The sequence below is a fragment of the Solanum dulcamara genome, chromosome 11, assembly GCF_947179165.1.
Source record: "Solanum dulcamara chromosome 11, daSolDulc1.2, whole genome shotgun sequence".
Taxonomy (NCBI): Eukaryota; Viridiplantae; Streptophyta; class Magnoliopsida; order Solanales; family Solanaceae; genus Solanum; species Solanum dulcamara.
In genome coordinates, this window is record NC_077247.1 from 11,731,671 (window position 1) to 11,746,122 (window position 14,452).

Here is a 14,452-nt window from a genome sequence, read left to right on the forward strand (position 1 = left end):
GGGGGACTCCGTAAGGTCCTACCCCTCTTTTACCCTAAATTTTATACGTTCTCGGTTGAGTAGGTAGCCTTTGATTGAAGGAGCATGGGCTAATATCATTAATCCCTAGGTAATATTCCCTCCAAAGTCAGCTATCGACGGAGTGCGAAGTGAGTCTAGTAGCCCTAGTTATATTGTGGAATTTTCGACCTCATGTATTACTTCCTATCTTCCGTAAATTACATCAACTAGTACCCTTATCTTTTAGGGTTTGCTTTTTCGCCCTCCGAGTTGGCTGCCAAGTGGTGTCGAAATTCCCTCGCCTACTGGCCCATATAGCCATTCTGTGGTTTCCCTCTCATTAACTGGTACTATGCTGAAGAACTGTGGCATTCGAGTGCATCGTCAGTTAGCAATTAGATAATCCTTCTTGTCTTGCTTAAATCCTTTTTACACTACCCTCAACGTAACTTATAGTAATCCAGGTACATAATCTCATGTCATTTCTCCGCCGCTTCAGATTCTTCCATCTCGCGCGACCACACCTGGACTATCGCACAAAATTCCACCATAATTTAGAAGTTAAGCGTGCTTGGGCGCGAGAAATACTGGGATGGGTGACCGCCCTGGGAAATCCTCGTGTCGTGTTTCAAGGTAATCCTTGCAATAATGTGCGGGGCACTCAACTTAGCCCAAGATTTATCTTAGCATCGTCTCACTAGTCTTTGCTTATTGCCTTACCCTTTCTGCTGTTATCTTGCAACCGGTATAGGGGTAGATCTTTAGTTCCACTACGACCATGTCCTTTTGTGGTCATTTTGGTTTAACTCTTCCTATTGTGTTCACCCCTTTTTTTACGCATCCATTCATTAGGGTTGGCTACCGAGTAGCGCTAAAGTTCGTTCATATAGTGACCTTTAGAGCTACTTTGAGTTCTGTCTATCCTTAGCTGGCATAGTTTTAAAGGAATATGACATATAATATTGCCAATCCTATAGTAACCAGTTAGTCCTATCTGTCTTATTTAAATCATTTCACAATTTTTCCTTACCCCCGCTTGTAACCTTCTTGACACATTCTCGTGTCATTCTTTACCTTTATGAGAATATGAGAGAGTGCAAGAAATACCTTGTCGCACCTCCTTCTATTTCTTTATTTACTCCTTGCTCATCTTATCTCCTACCATAGAAGTCTTGCTATTTCTTTTCCTTGGTTATTTATCTATCGCAATATCATTTGCGACCAACTCTACAGCCAACATTTGGCCTTTGATCTAGCATGTTGTCACTATCCTTCGTAGTGTCCCTTGAGTTATTCGATATCCTTTCATTGCTATATTCTTTTGCTTTTATACGCACCCACCTTCTAGTGTTATATTGTTCAGGGTCTCATCAAAACTTCTTAACGCTGTCTTACATACCATTCTGACTTCTATCAAATTACTCGTGGCTTCCAGATCTTTCTAACTTGGTTCTGCAAGGGATCTTATTTAAGTTTAAACATCCATCTCAAGCATGTTTCCCTATCAATTGTCTCCATCTTACCCTTGCAGTTCTCTCACTTGCTTCCCTCCTTTAGAGGGTACTTATACTTTTACCTGCTTATACCTTGCTCTATCTCTCTAGGTCCAGTCTCAAATTCGTCCAGTTTCGTTCCCCAGTCTACTTGGTACTGTATCATGTCTCCGTCTTTCTGCATTTTTTTTTGCCAACCTGATTAACCACGTACGGAACCGTGGCTAAATCACGAGGCGACAGGAGCCTTCCTACATATAGTGCGACACCTTATCTATTAATTTGTACTTAAGTAATGGGACCCCTGGAACAATCGCCCAAGGCCACATTTTATTATCTTCATCAAAATTTAACTAGTAATTGTAGTCGTTCCAATTTAAATTAGGCGGTGCTAGTATTTCGAGGATAACTGTTCAAGGTTCTTTTGAAATAATAGTTTTACCCCAACCTATATCCTTTATTCCTTGGGGTGAATGAAGGTTACACCAATTATTCCTTAAGTTTGTCGTCCTCGTCCCTTAAGGGTTCCACTATTTTTGGGCCGACGTTGTGTACATGCATCATTTCTTTATATCTTAAGCTCTATGCTCTTAGTGCGTACTCAATGCAGGCTTTTAACTTAGTTAGCATCTACCAAGTGCGCCTTATTCGCAGTCTCACTTTGTCCCCGTACTGCTATAGCACACCTTTAAATTCATACTTATATTCAGTGCCTGACATCTCTTTGAGGTGCTTCTATTTAGAAGTTCTTTCCCCAATTAGTCGGCGGAGAGCTATAAACTGTCATAGTAAACCATTTTCCAACCATTGTCAGAAAAAACTAGAATCCCTTAAACATCACAGTACTGCCTTTTAATACTTGACCTACCTGGTGTCCTTCTGAGTTTATGTCGAGTTATGAACAACTTATCTAATTTACAATTAGAAGTTGGGGGCTTGGTACTTTCAAAATGATTGAAGCTCAATTACTGGACATCTTACCCTTCAACCTAAGCTTCTTTTTTTTTCTACATCACAATTACGGCAGGAGATACTGTGGTCTAAACTGTACTGCTCAAACAGACTTCTATTTCTCCGAAATAAATTTCCCCAAGTAAAAAGTGTATCCCTTATTGACGACCTGAAGGGTACCTCTTATTGACAACATGAAGAGTGCCTCTTACAGCTTTAATTTAGCATAATATGGGTACTCGGTATCAATTTCCAAGACATGTTCTAAAGCTATGTTTTATTCCCTTTTTATTGTTCTGGGAAAATTTCGGCAGAGTTTCCTCTATGCTTCTTACTATCCCATAACCTGTACGCAGAAAATACCAACAATGCCTCACTGGGCCAACACACATATATATTCATATCCTATAACAGCCGCGCAGGGCTTTCAATATCATCTTATAGCACAGCCACATGGGGCTTTCAATATTAATAATAATATAAAAATACTGGACTTACCTCATATGTCCAACTTCAAACTACATCTGTTGCACTTCTTGTCTGCTTTCCTTTCAGGTTTCGACTTTACATTTCAATATTAGTTCAATACCTTACCCAATGGATATCTTCCGTGCCTTTACATTACTTACTTGCGTGCTTCGTAATGCCCCATGTTGTCAATTACCTCCTTTTATTGTTGTTGTCCTTCTGTTAAGATCCAAGGTTAGTATAAGGAATTGTCCTATAACTCGGATCTATAGCACGATTTCATATGTAAAAGAAAGGTAACATACTAAATGTCTTGTAGCTTCCCGTTTAAAGATGTGGCGCACAACACATCGATAATCAAGACTCTACTAGACACGGTCTGCATACACTCCAAGGACGAACTACTCTGATACCACTTCTGTCAGGACCCAACCCCGTAGGCTGCGACTATGGTCTAACTTGGACCGCCTGTATACCTAACTATCAGTTGTGGTCAAATTGAACTGTAAATAAAACAATATCATGTAACAGAGACCCATTGGGCGATAACATTTTCATAAACCTGTAGCCCTTTTCATTTGTATCATAACATGAAAGGGCATGCAAGCCGACAAGGCTGCCATAACATAATAACATATACCACACATCATGTCGACCCAGCTGGATCAAACTGATATATACAACCCATATATACATGTATGCAGACCTATAAAAATATTAATGACAATATATGGTGGGACAGGGCCCCCGCCGTAACCCTGAAAATATAAAACAATTTTATACATCAGTGGTCAGTATAAAAAACTAGGCTCCGATACAATGGAGCCTCTTCCAGTTGAGCTGCGTGGAATCCTAAGCTAACGGACTCCTAAAACCTGTATCTGCACCTGCAGGCGGGAAATGTAGCCCCCCCTCCCTCGAGAAAAGGGGGTCAGTACGACATATGTAAAACATAACATAATACAACTGGAGGTATATCCGTAATAGAGAAGCAGGGGAACAAACTATCAATTTAGAACCTTGTACCTGTACTCTGTGAATTACAAAAACATGCATGTTCAAATTATATCATATAGACGTCCCTATGAGGGGTCCGGTGGATACACCTGTAAGATCATCACAATCCAGTACCATCACCACCTTATTACAACACATCATCATATATATATACATATGTATCCTAGCCCTCTAGTGAGGGGCTCGGTGGACAATGCAGTGAATTATGCATGATTACTATTCCCAGCTTGGGACACGGTGAAAGAAGTGTTATAGTATACACGAGTAGAGTAGTGAGTAACTATATGCAGTTTAAATCGTTATCGGAGACTCGACAGTATATGAAGACTAAACTAGCGTCTGAGAATCAAGGTGGTACTATGATCAGCTCAAGTGCCCTCTAAAGGACATTAGGAATATATTAATTAACATCTCGGGGTCCTTAGATACATACCAAAGTAGTTCTAACCGCTTAAGGATTTCAGAGTACATGTAGTCATATAGTCTCTCCGATTAGAAATCTGTATATTCATTGTCTGTTTAACGTATAGTAAGTTCGAGGAAAGTAGTATAACTACAATGAGAGTTCACAATCCAGAAGAGAAAAGGAGACATTTAGGAAGGGAATTACTTCAGAGATCGTATTACTTTTTAATTACCTCTACGACATGCCAAAAGAAAGAGAAAGAATAGGCTTTACATACCTATACCAAAAACATGCCAAGAGAAGCTTCACATACCTGTTACGGGTTACTTCTTATCCCGTTTGTCTCGTCATCCTTTAAACCTAAGTAACATAAAATAAATATGAGTATTAACAACCCTTGTCTTTCCATCACCCTAGGCTACCCATAAGTATTCATATAACTCGACCCTTCGCTCGCTTTCTCGACTAGTTCCTTAACTAGTTAAAGAGTTAACAAAAATTGGGCAGCATCTCCCCTATAATATGCCCTATATGAATTCCTAATTACATACCTAATTACTACAGACAACCAAAAGCAACAACCTGCAGCTTATCTACAAGTAAAACATGGCGACATTACACAATACAAACTTCAACCAACTTGCTGAAAATTACAATACCAAAATAGGTTTCTAGTCTTTATTTCACAAGGCCTTCATTTATATGAAACAAGGGGTCATGTGGATGAAACCAGCAGTAACCACACCCCTTTTAGAACACATTTAGTCCCTGCAATGAATACCCACACACCTGCAGCAGTACACCACAAACACAACACTTTACTTCGACGGCAATTCAATTATAGCCATTCCAATTTAGTTTGTTTCGAACGTTAAGCGTTTCTATGATATTTCCATATTTACAGAAACATATAGGGAGTATAATACACTCCATAACAACACCATCAAGTCCAAATTGAAAGGAGAAACTTTACCTCACCCGAAATTGGCCAAACTGCCAAATTGCAACTCAAAAACTTTTCAAACTTGCTGAAATCGCGCGGACTGCTTGTTATCCGTTTGGTCCTTACCCAAGCCATTATTTTTCATTATTAATACCTCCATATAATGTACAAACCCTTTTTAAAATGTTGGAGAATAGAACCAAGCCATACCTTAACAAACGTCTTCCCAAACTTGCTGAAAATTAACTTTGGAAACCCCCTTAACGTGCTGAAAGTTGCGGACTGTTTGTGCCACTTCTCCGCTGCCCCAAATTGGAATTTCTTGATATTACACAAAATTATACCACTATGCTATACCTTAAATAATTAATTCTCAGAACGAAATTGGGCCTTACCTTTTCTATAGACCAAACCCATAACCCTCTCTTTTTGGCTTTCTAAGTTTTCCTTCAACTTTTTCTTGTTTGTTCCTAGTGTAAATCTGAAAACATGATTCCATAGGCATACTAAGACACTTATATAAACCTCCACATGGTTAAGAAACACTGTAGGAAAGTAATTCACGGGGAGAAACTTGGAAACTTACCTTAGTTTTCTCTTAAACCATGGTTGCATCCTTTTGCTCTAACGTTTTCTCTCTTCTTTGGCTGCTGAAGTTTTGGCTAAGAACTGAAGTTCTTAATCACAATACATACATATGTAGGGTGGTTTAGGATGTGACACATGTCATCCTCTAAGGGTGACACGTGTCCAACCCTTATTGGACCATTGTAACTATGCAACCACTTAGGGGCTGCAACGTGGCAGTGGGGTCCACCCCACGCCCAAGTAGGCAGGTGGGTTACCTACTTGCTTGAGATACTGCCACGTGTCACTATCTTATTGGCTTCGTCATGTTATCTTGTTTCCTTCCCCGTGGGTTCGTAATCTCGTCCTATTTTAAGAGCCTATGTAATCCATGCTACGCAAGCTTAGTATGTCCTTAAGTAGCTCAAGTGTATACGACTTCTGAATTAGTAGTTTACATAGGTAAATCAAGTCCTATGACTCATTTCTTGGCTTCCAACTCTTTCCAACTTCTCATAACCTTATTTCCAACCTTTCATACTATGGGGTATCACATTCTCCCTTCCTCGGAGTTGTTTAATAGCATTGTAGACTATCCTGCTCACATAGTTACTTCTAAGAAGCTTAAGAGACATTCTGAGCTCAAGAGTGTGGGTCTATAACAGTAAGGTAAATTCATGTCCAAAAGGTTTCCCTCTTTCATGATTTCCTCCATTAATTTTGAAAATTTGCATGGTCTGATTTTGGTGTTACTAAGCATTGAAATGTGCTATAATTTTGACCACGACTTCATTTAGCTCAAATTCTCCTTTTCATAGAGTCGATTTTGGGTTCTCAACATGGGTCCCACAATCCCATCTTAGACCCGATTTTGGGTCCATCTCCAAAAAATGTGAATTTGGTGACAAAATATTTGTATTGACATCATGATTGATATTTTATTGGCATGGCAGAGATTGGAGGTGATTCGGAGGTCGAGAGCTTTAATTTGGTGGATTCAAAGTGCACGTGTTTGACTTCGAGGTAGGCTACGATATCCTCTTTGACTGAGTTTTATTATATATCATATAGTATATATCTCATATGATTTAGTTTTGTAGTGGCTGGGTTTAGGGCCTCCTCCTGTTATCTTATTTCCTTCACACTGATTGGACCCTAGACTAGCATAGTCTCTTAAGATCCTTATTTTAGGCTTGTGGTTTCGATTGCATTATGGTTGGGTGAGATTGTCCTTCTTAGGATCGAAACTGATGGCCTTAGGCTAGGTTTGAGACTTAGATACTTTACTTTATGTTCCAATGCCCTTGTAGCTAGGCAGAGCTTCCGATATGGCTTGTGATAGTTGATGTGACCTAGTGCTAGTGCCAGTGACCTTTAAGGCTTATTGTAGCCGTAGGTTGGGTGTAGCTGTGCTCGTTGGGAGATGAGACTTGTCTCAATTGTTTAGCTTTTGTTTACAACATACTTATGATGCCATGTTATCTATTATCTATTATTGGACCTGAGGTCATGTTTGAGGAGCGATTGGAACCCAAGTTAGTTCCTTTTCCTTGATAGTGTGGTTTAGCTTGACACTACTATTTGGGTTATATGTATCTGGTTCTAATGTTGGCGATGGAATGCTTGCATTGATTGAGCATATTCACTTGTTTTATGGTACGATGTTGGTAGTTCACTGGATTTTAACTACTGTTTGAAAAGGCTTTCTCACATTATTACTACTTTTTAAGCTGATTTTAACAGGAGTTGTACCACCTGGATTACTTGGTCACTGGTTTTGAAACTTATGAGGTATGGGGAAATACTCATTTTTATACTTGAGGCATTAGAGGAATTTGGGATGTACTTAATTTAATTTGGCTAATTGAGGTACTAATGCCCCTAGGTTTATACTGGCTGGTGGACGTCCCTTTTTCAAGGTGCTCACATCTTGAGGTTACTGGTTTATTGAAATTTGGTGTGGCATCGGCCATTCTACATCGGCTTGGATGCTCACTTTCCAATACCACTATGGGGATACTATATGTCTATTAAGACCTGGTTCAGGCCCAGACAGTGTATACAAAGTTTTTGCCTTCCCTATATGCCCCTCGAGCAAATACACCACTAAACTTGATGGGGGAGTTACGTCGGTCCCACCTAGCAAGCCGAGGGCCAGGATGACTTTATTCATTTGTTTTATTTATCTCTGAGAGCCACCGAAGATGTTACTAGTTTTTACTACAAACTTGCTTTCATTAACATCGCCTATCACCAGTATACTTGTATGGTGTATCCCCCAATTTTATTAGGGTTAAGGGTATATTTGTCATTTTTTGTTCCTTTATGAGGTGTGGACATCCAATTAGTTATTATTTGATCTTACTTGTACTTACCTTTGGTTATATTTGTAACTTGTCTACCCAGTATTTGAGTTGGATTGTGGTTAGTACCTCCTACAAGGTTCGGTCGGATTATCTCTTAGGTGATTATATGGTTTGTGTTGTCTGTTAGCACTATATTCCCATTTAGTAGACTCCTATGATTCCTTCTTACTGCTAATAGGTTGTTGGATTGCGTTATAGGTGTGTTCTTGGACTCTTCTCCTTTATCAATGTCTCCAGTCTCTTTGTCTTATTTCCTATCATTATTGTGATAATTCCTGATTAGTATCTTGTGAAGTATTTAGTTGATTATATGTTATTTATACTTGCGTTATCTATGTAGCTTAGTCAGCCTATGCCTACTTAGTACAATATTTTTGGTACTCATACTAAACTTATGCCCCATGTAGATCATAGTACGAGTTTTCGCCGTTGATTTGGACTGGTGCGGAGAAGCCTTTGGTTTGGACATATGTGATCTCCTGGTATTTGGAGTTGCCGATCACCATCTATGATGGACTAAGACTAGTTTATAATTGCTTCAGAAGATTGTCTATAACTATATTTGTATCTATAAAAACCTTGTATTCATATTTTAATTTAGATGATCAGACAGTTGTCAGGTCTTGGGGTGATTACTTCTTATTTATTTTCAGTTGTTCTCTCCCTTCTTATTATTATTTATTTTCTGCTTTATTGTTCAACTTCCGCTGAATAGCTTGTTGCCTCTAGTTCTGAGCTAAGGGTTAAGGGTTAGGCTTACCTGCTAGTGGGTGATATCAAGGGTTATCACGGCCCAAGAAATTGGGTTGTGACAAATTTGCGAATTATCTTTTGCATTGGTTAGAGTCCTTGGTTTATATTTTGCCTTAGTTATTGTTCTTGGCGTATCTTTATCCTTTATTAGAGTCTTTGGCGTATGTTTCACCTCGGTTAGAGTCCTTTGTTTACCGTCCACCTCGGTTAGAGTCCTTTGCTCATGTGTCTCATGGTTGAAGTCCCTAGCACTCGACTAACTTAGTTCCATTCTGTTAAAGATCATGGTAATTTTCTAAGTACCTTCATATTATCTTTGTGGTTCCTAACTCTTCTGTGCACCTTTCTGACTAATAGGGGTCTGCCCGAGTTATAGTTAAATTTTATGCACGAGTGTTGTCACGATCAGACCTAGGGCCTAGTCATAACACGGCGATTGGGATGCAAGGGACCCCAACCATAATCCATGTTAGAATTCAATGCATACATAAGGTAAAGAATAATATAAAGATAAGCGGAAGTAATCATAAGTGGGGTAAGGGACATAGGAAAGCCCAACTCTATAAATATCCCAACCGGACTACACCAATACACCATCTAAACATGCCTCTAGTTTAACTTTTGACGGGGGCTTAAGACAATCTCCTAGCTCACCCTAGCAATAAAAGAATGTCTAAGCAAAAGAAACATACAATAAAGTATAGTCCTCGATAGAATGAGGACTCACCAACTCTTACAACTCTAAAGAAAACTCTAGCCACGATCGGGGTAATCGTGAGTGTCGTCCGTCCATTCATTATGAGACAATGTAGGAAAAATATGCGTTAGTACATTTGAATGTACTAAGTATGTGAGATATGCATGAAAAATGAAATAAGGCATAAACAATATGAATATAGGACGAATGGCCAATGTAATGAAAATCATGAAATAAAGCTTGAAAATCATTTGAAATGATATTAAAGCTTGTGGTCAATGCATCATAAACATCATAGTAAAACTTACTTCATATCATATAACTTGTGATATAGGACCTTTAACCTTATAAGAGATCATGGACATGTAAAAGATATTAGTAATCATAGTAAGAAATACCTTAAACATCGAGAGAAGGACCTTGTAACTTAGTGAGATCGACCGTTAACTGACATAAATCATGTCAGCTATAATAGGAGTCCCAATGTTTACACATATATCAGAGGAAAGGGGGAAACTACTTGGAAATGTAGTCTCCTATATTCTTATGTGGATCCACTAAGCTACATGAAGGATTAAGCCTCTTCTACGGGTGAGCCTCTAAGGAATCAAGCCTCTTCTATGGGTGAGCATGTAGGGAATCAAGCCTCTTCTACGGGTGAGCCTCTAAGGAATCAAGCCTCTTCTACGGGTGAGCATGTAGGGAATCAAGCCTCTTCTAGGGGTAATCCTTTATCCTATGGTGGCACATAGTTATGGGACAATGGAATCTTTCTACGGGTCTCTTGCCTTTGCTATGGGAGAGAAAGCCTATCCCAAGGTCCACTCGGTGCTAGGTAAACTCTCAACAAAATAGACAAACCATAAAACATAAACTCAATCTTCTTGTGGGAGGGGCCATATCTACTACCTGTCCACTCTTCATAAGAACATAATCATAAAATAGATCCTTAACGTTATCTCATGTAATGTGAGTGTAGACCTTTGATCATTGCATATCTTTATTAATAAATTATTTCATCCTATCATCAACTTGCTTGAACATTATAGAATCATCATTCACAAAACTTCTTTGCAAAAAGCACCTTTAAACTCATTTATATACCTTGTCAAACATTCATAAAGTTTTTGTTGAATTTAACTTGGAACTCAAGATCATAGCTTATACCTGCAACTTAGGGTAAAACATGCATAATTGATAGATGGACTTAAAACACCATAATAACTTCTTTGATCTTAACTTTGATCATCATTATAACTTTCTTCATATAAATTATAATTTCAACTTTAAATCACAAAAACTTTACTTGAAGATCATTGAACTCGTAATATATTCATGAAAATCATCTTTGACTTTATAATCTAAACTTGGAAATAGCTTCATGAATGGGAATTCATAATTAGAATTAAAATCATGCAATTAATATGAAAACATCCATATAATGATCATTGATAACATCTAAAAATGGAATTAAATCAGCCCAATGCAATTCATCAAAACTAGGGTTCATAATCAATTAAAATTGAAAGAAACTTTGAGAAAACCTTGGGACTTCATGGATGAAAGGAACCCATGAATAAATTTCCACATACCTTTATTGAATCCACTAAGAAATTGAAGAGAAACCTTGTTGAGCTTGAGATACTAGCTTGAGTGTGGGACAAGACCTTTGAGAGAACCCCTTAGGAGAGAAGACTTGTGATTTTTGAGAGTTAATAAAAGAATGAGAGTTTAGGAATACTTAAGGTTGTAAATATTTGAGAACCTAGTCCCAAAAATGTCCAAATACATTGAGGAACTTATAGGGAAAATATTAAAAAAAACCCTCATAAAAATCTGTTCGAAGGACCCTATGAAGCAGCCTTACGGGTCATCAAAAACATTACGGGTCGTAGACCCCTTTCTTCCTGTCAAACCTTGAAAAAAGGCTGAAAAAATTATCCTCTGATCTTTGTTTATGACCAATGTTTATGGGTCATAACTATTTCTACGGTTCGTGACTTGTTTCAATGGGTCGTAACTCAAGGTCATAATATTTTTGATTTGACAGTCTTTCGTAAAATGGTAATAACTTTTTCTTCCGAACTCCAAATAAGACAAAATTGGTGGATTTGCAAAGAGGATTCAAATACCTATAATTTGATTGATTATTTACTACTAATTCGTTATATTGTAGGAGATATTATCATTTACAGTTGAACCATGTAAAATCTTTCACCAAACTCAATCGGTAAAGAAGCTTTCTACTAGACTTTATGCTAGAGGATTCTTCTGAGCTTAAAACTTCTCCAAATCTATTTCCACACTTAATAATTGGTCTTAAAATCTACTCACAATTAAGAATCACCCCTTTATGACACTATGGATGGCTTCTATAACTCATTATTTGTCTATGATTCATTAACATGAGTCGTCAAAGTATTGCTCCAAAATCATAAGCTATTGTAATGAAACTTGGTCCCTATGACTCCTCCTTATGAGTCATCGACTATCCTATGAGTCGTACAAATGACTCATCAATTTCCCCCTTTACTTAGTAAAAATTCAAAACTCAGGACTCAATTCTACGTCCATTTTACGATTTGTAACTCATCCTACGACCCGTCCTGTTGAGTCATTTCGAAAGTACTAAGGCTTGTCAATTTCACAAAATCAAATATCAACTCTACGAGTCATCACCATTGTTACGTGATGTCAAATTGACTCGTAAACTTTGTTCCAAACTTAGTCAATTTTCCAAACCTAATATAATTCCTACGAGCCTCTTCTACATCCCGTAGAAGTCCCTAAAACTCATAGGCCAAGTCGTAAACTATGGGACATTCCCTTTTCTTGGAATTTTCTTTCATTTTGACTATTCGATTTTCGGAATCTTACAAGTGCACCCTTTGGGCTTGTGGTGGCTCAATTGGTTTTAGTTAACTGTAATTTCTTCCTTTTCTGTTCTTAGTAGTCTCATGTGCATTCCTGTTATTTTTCCCACCATTTTGACCTCTGTTGTGTTTGATTCTAGCATTACAAATTACTTTTACTTTTCGTTCTCAATCAGACGATGATATCTATTGAATACCTATTGTTTTTGAACTAATAATACACTCTGCTTCCATTTTCATGATGTAGGTCTGAGAACCAGCAACCAGCGCTGAGATGGAGCCTACAACAGTCTGATTCGGAGGCGAGGGTGAGCACATTGTGTTTTGGACTTTACCTATCTCCTTTTGTATATAGCTGACTAGTCTTTTACTTTTTGATATCAGTCTTCATTTTGTGGTCCAATTTTGGGAATCATATCAATTTGTAGTAGATATGTACATTTGACTTTCAGGTTCTAAGAGGGATCTTTAATTGTGTATATATATTTTTGTTTGGTTCCGCCTTGAATCTTTTTTATTTCTATAAATTTATTATTTTTATTTAGTTTCTATCCTTAATTCCATTACTTGTAGTTCTGAGATACGGGCCAAATTACCTATAAGTGGGATATAGTAGGTGTCATTTGACTCGAGAAATTAGGTCGAGATAACAACATAAAGAAAAATGGCCTAGGAAGGGAAAATAATAAATAACTAGATAGTTTTTATCCCATATTGTATATTTCACTTTTTTAGATCTCATTTCTTTCATATATAAATATAGGATAAGTCCATTGATTTAGAAAATTTATTACTTTGAGTGAACAAGTAGAGGCCTGTCGAAAATTTAGCTAACTTGATTTCTAATATTTTATGTTTAATTGACAAAAGGTTTCTAAATTTTTCTAATTAATCATCTATAAAATTATACATATATACTCACATATCACTAAATAAATCTAAGTTCATCTAAAAAACCAACTCCTATGTGTTTTTGGTAAGTTTTCTAGTATAGGTTTTGTTTTTTAGATATAAAATTTATATGTTGCTAATTTGTCAGACTAGTATAGTGCTTTAATGTTTATATATCCAATGCAATCATTGATAATGATATTGGTACCGGCTGTATTGATATTATTTTGTGTCAACAAAGTCAAAAGAATTGAAGGCGAGATTAAGTTATCGTCTCACATCTTTTTATTTTTTATATTTTATGTACTAACAATATAACAAAATAAATGGATGTGAGACAATACCTTAATCTTGCTTTCAATTATTTTGACTGTTGACACAAATGATATCAATATAGTAGGCACCAATAGCATTATCAATGACTGCATTGGATAGATAAATAGTAAAGCACAACACTAGTTAGACAAATTAAGGCCTTGCACGAGCCCAATAGTTTTATCTTACTTTATTTTATTTTGTTATTTAAAAGATAATTTATATTTTTAAATGTAATTTTTTTCCTTTGAATTCAACTTCAAATATGGGAATGGATGATTAATTCAATATCTTTTATTATTTATATATGATATCTTACTATTTCTACTTTTGTATACTTTGTGTTTATTAAAGATTGACAATTTTGAAAATGATTTGTTGGATATTTTAAACCATCTTGGCTCATTTAGATAAGGGAAAATTATGCAAAGTGGCCATTTGGTCCTTTGCTTTACCAAATAATTAGTTTAATTTTAAAAATTATCAAAATTGGCCACATATGTTCTTTCTCTTCCTTCCAATTTTGCCACTAATGGCTTCTTTTCCTCCTTTTTCCTTCTTCCTCCTTCTTCATCTTTTTATTTGGCCATAACAGCTTCTTTTCCCTTCTTTTTCTTCTTTCTGCTCGTCCACCTCCATTTTCTTCATCTTCTTCACCTTTCGATTATGCTATTAATGACTTCTTTTCCTTTCGATTCTTCTCTTAACAACG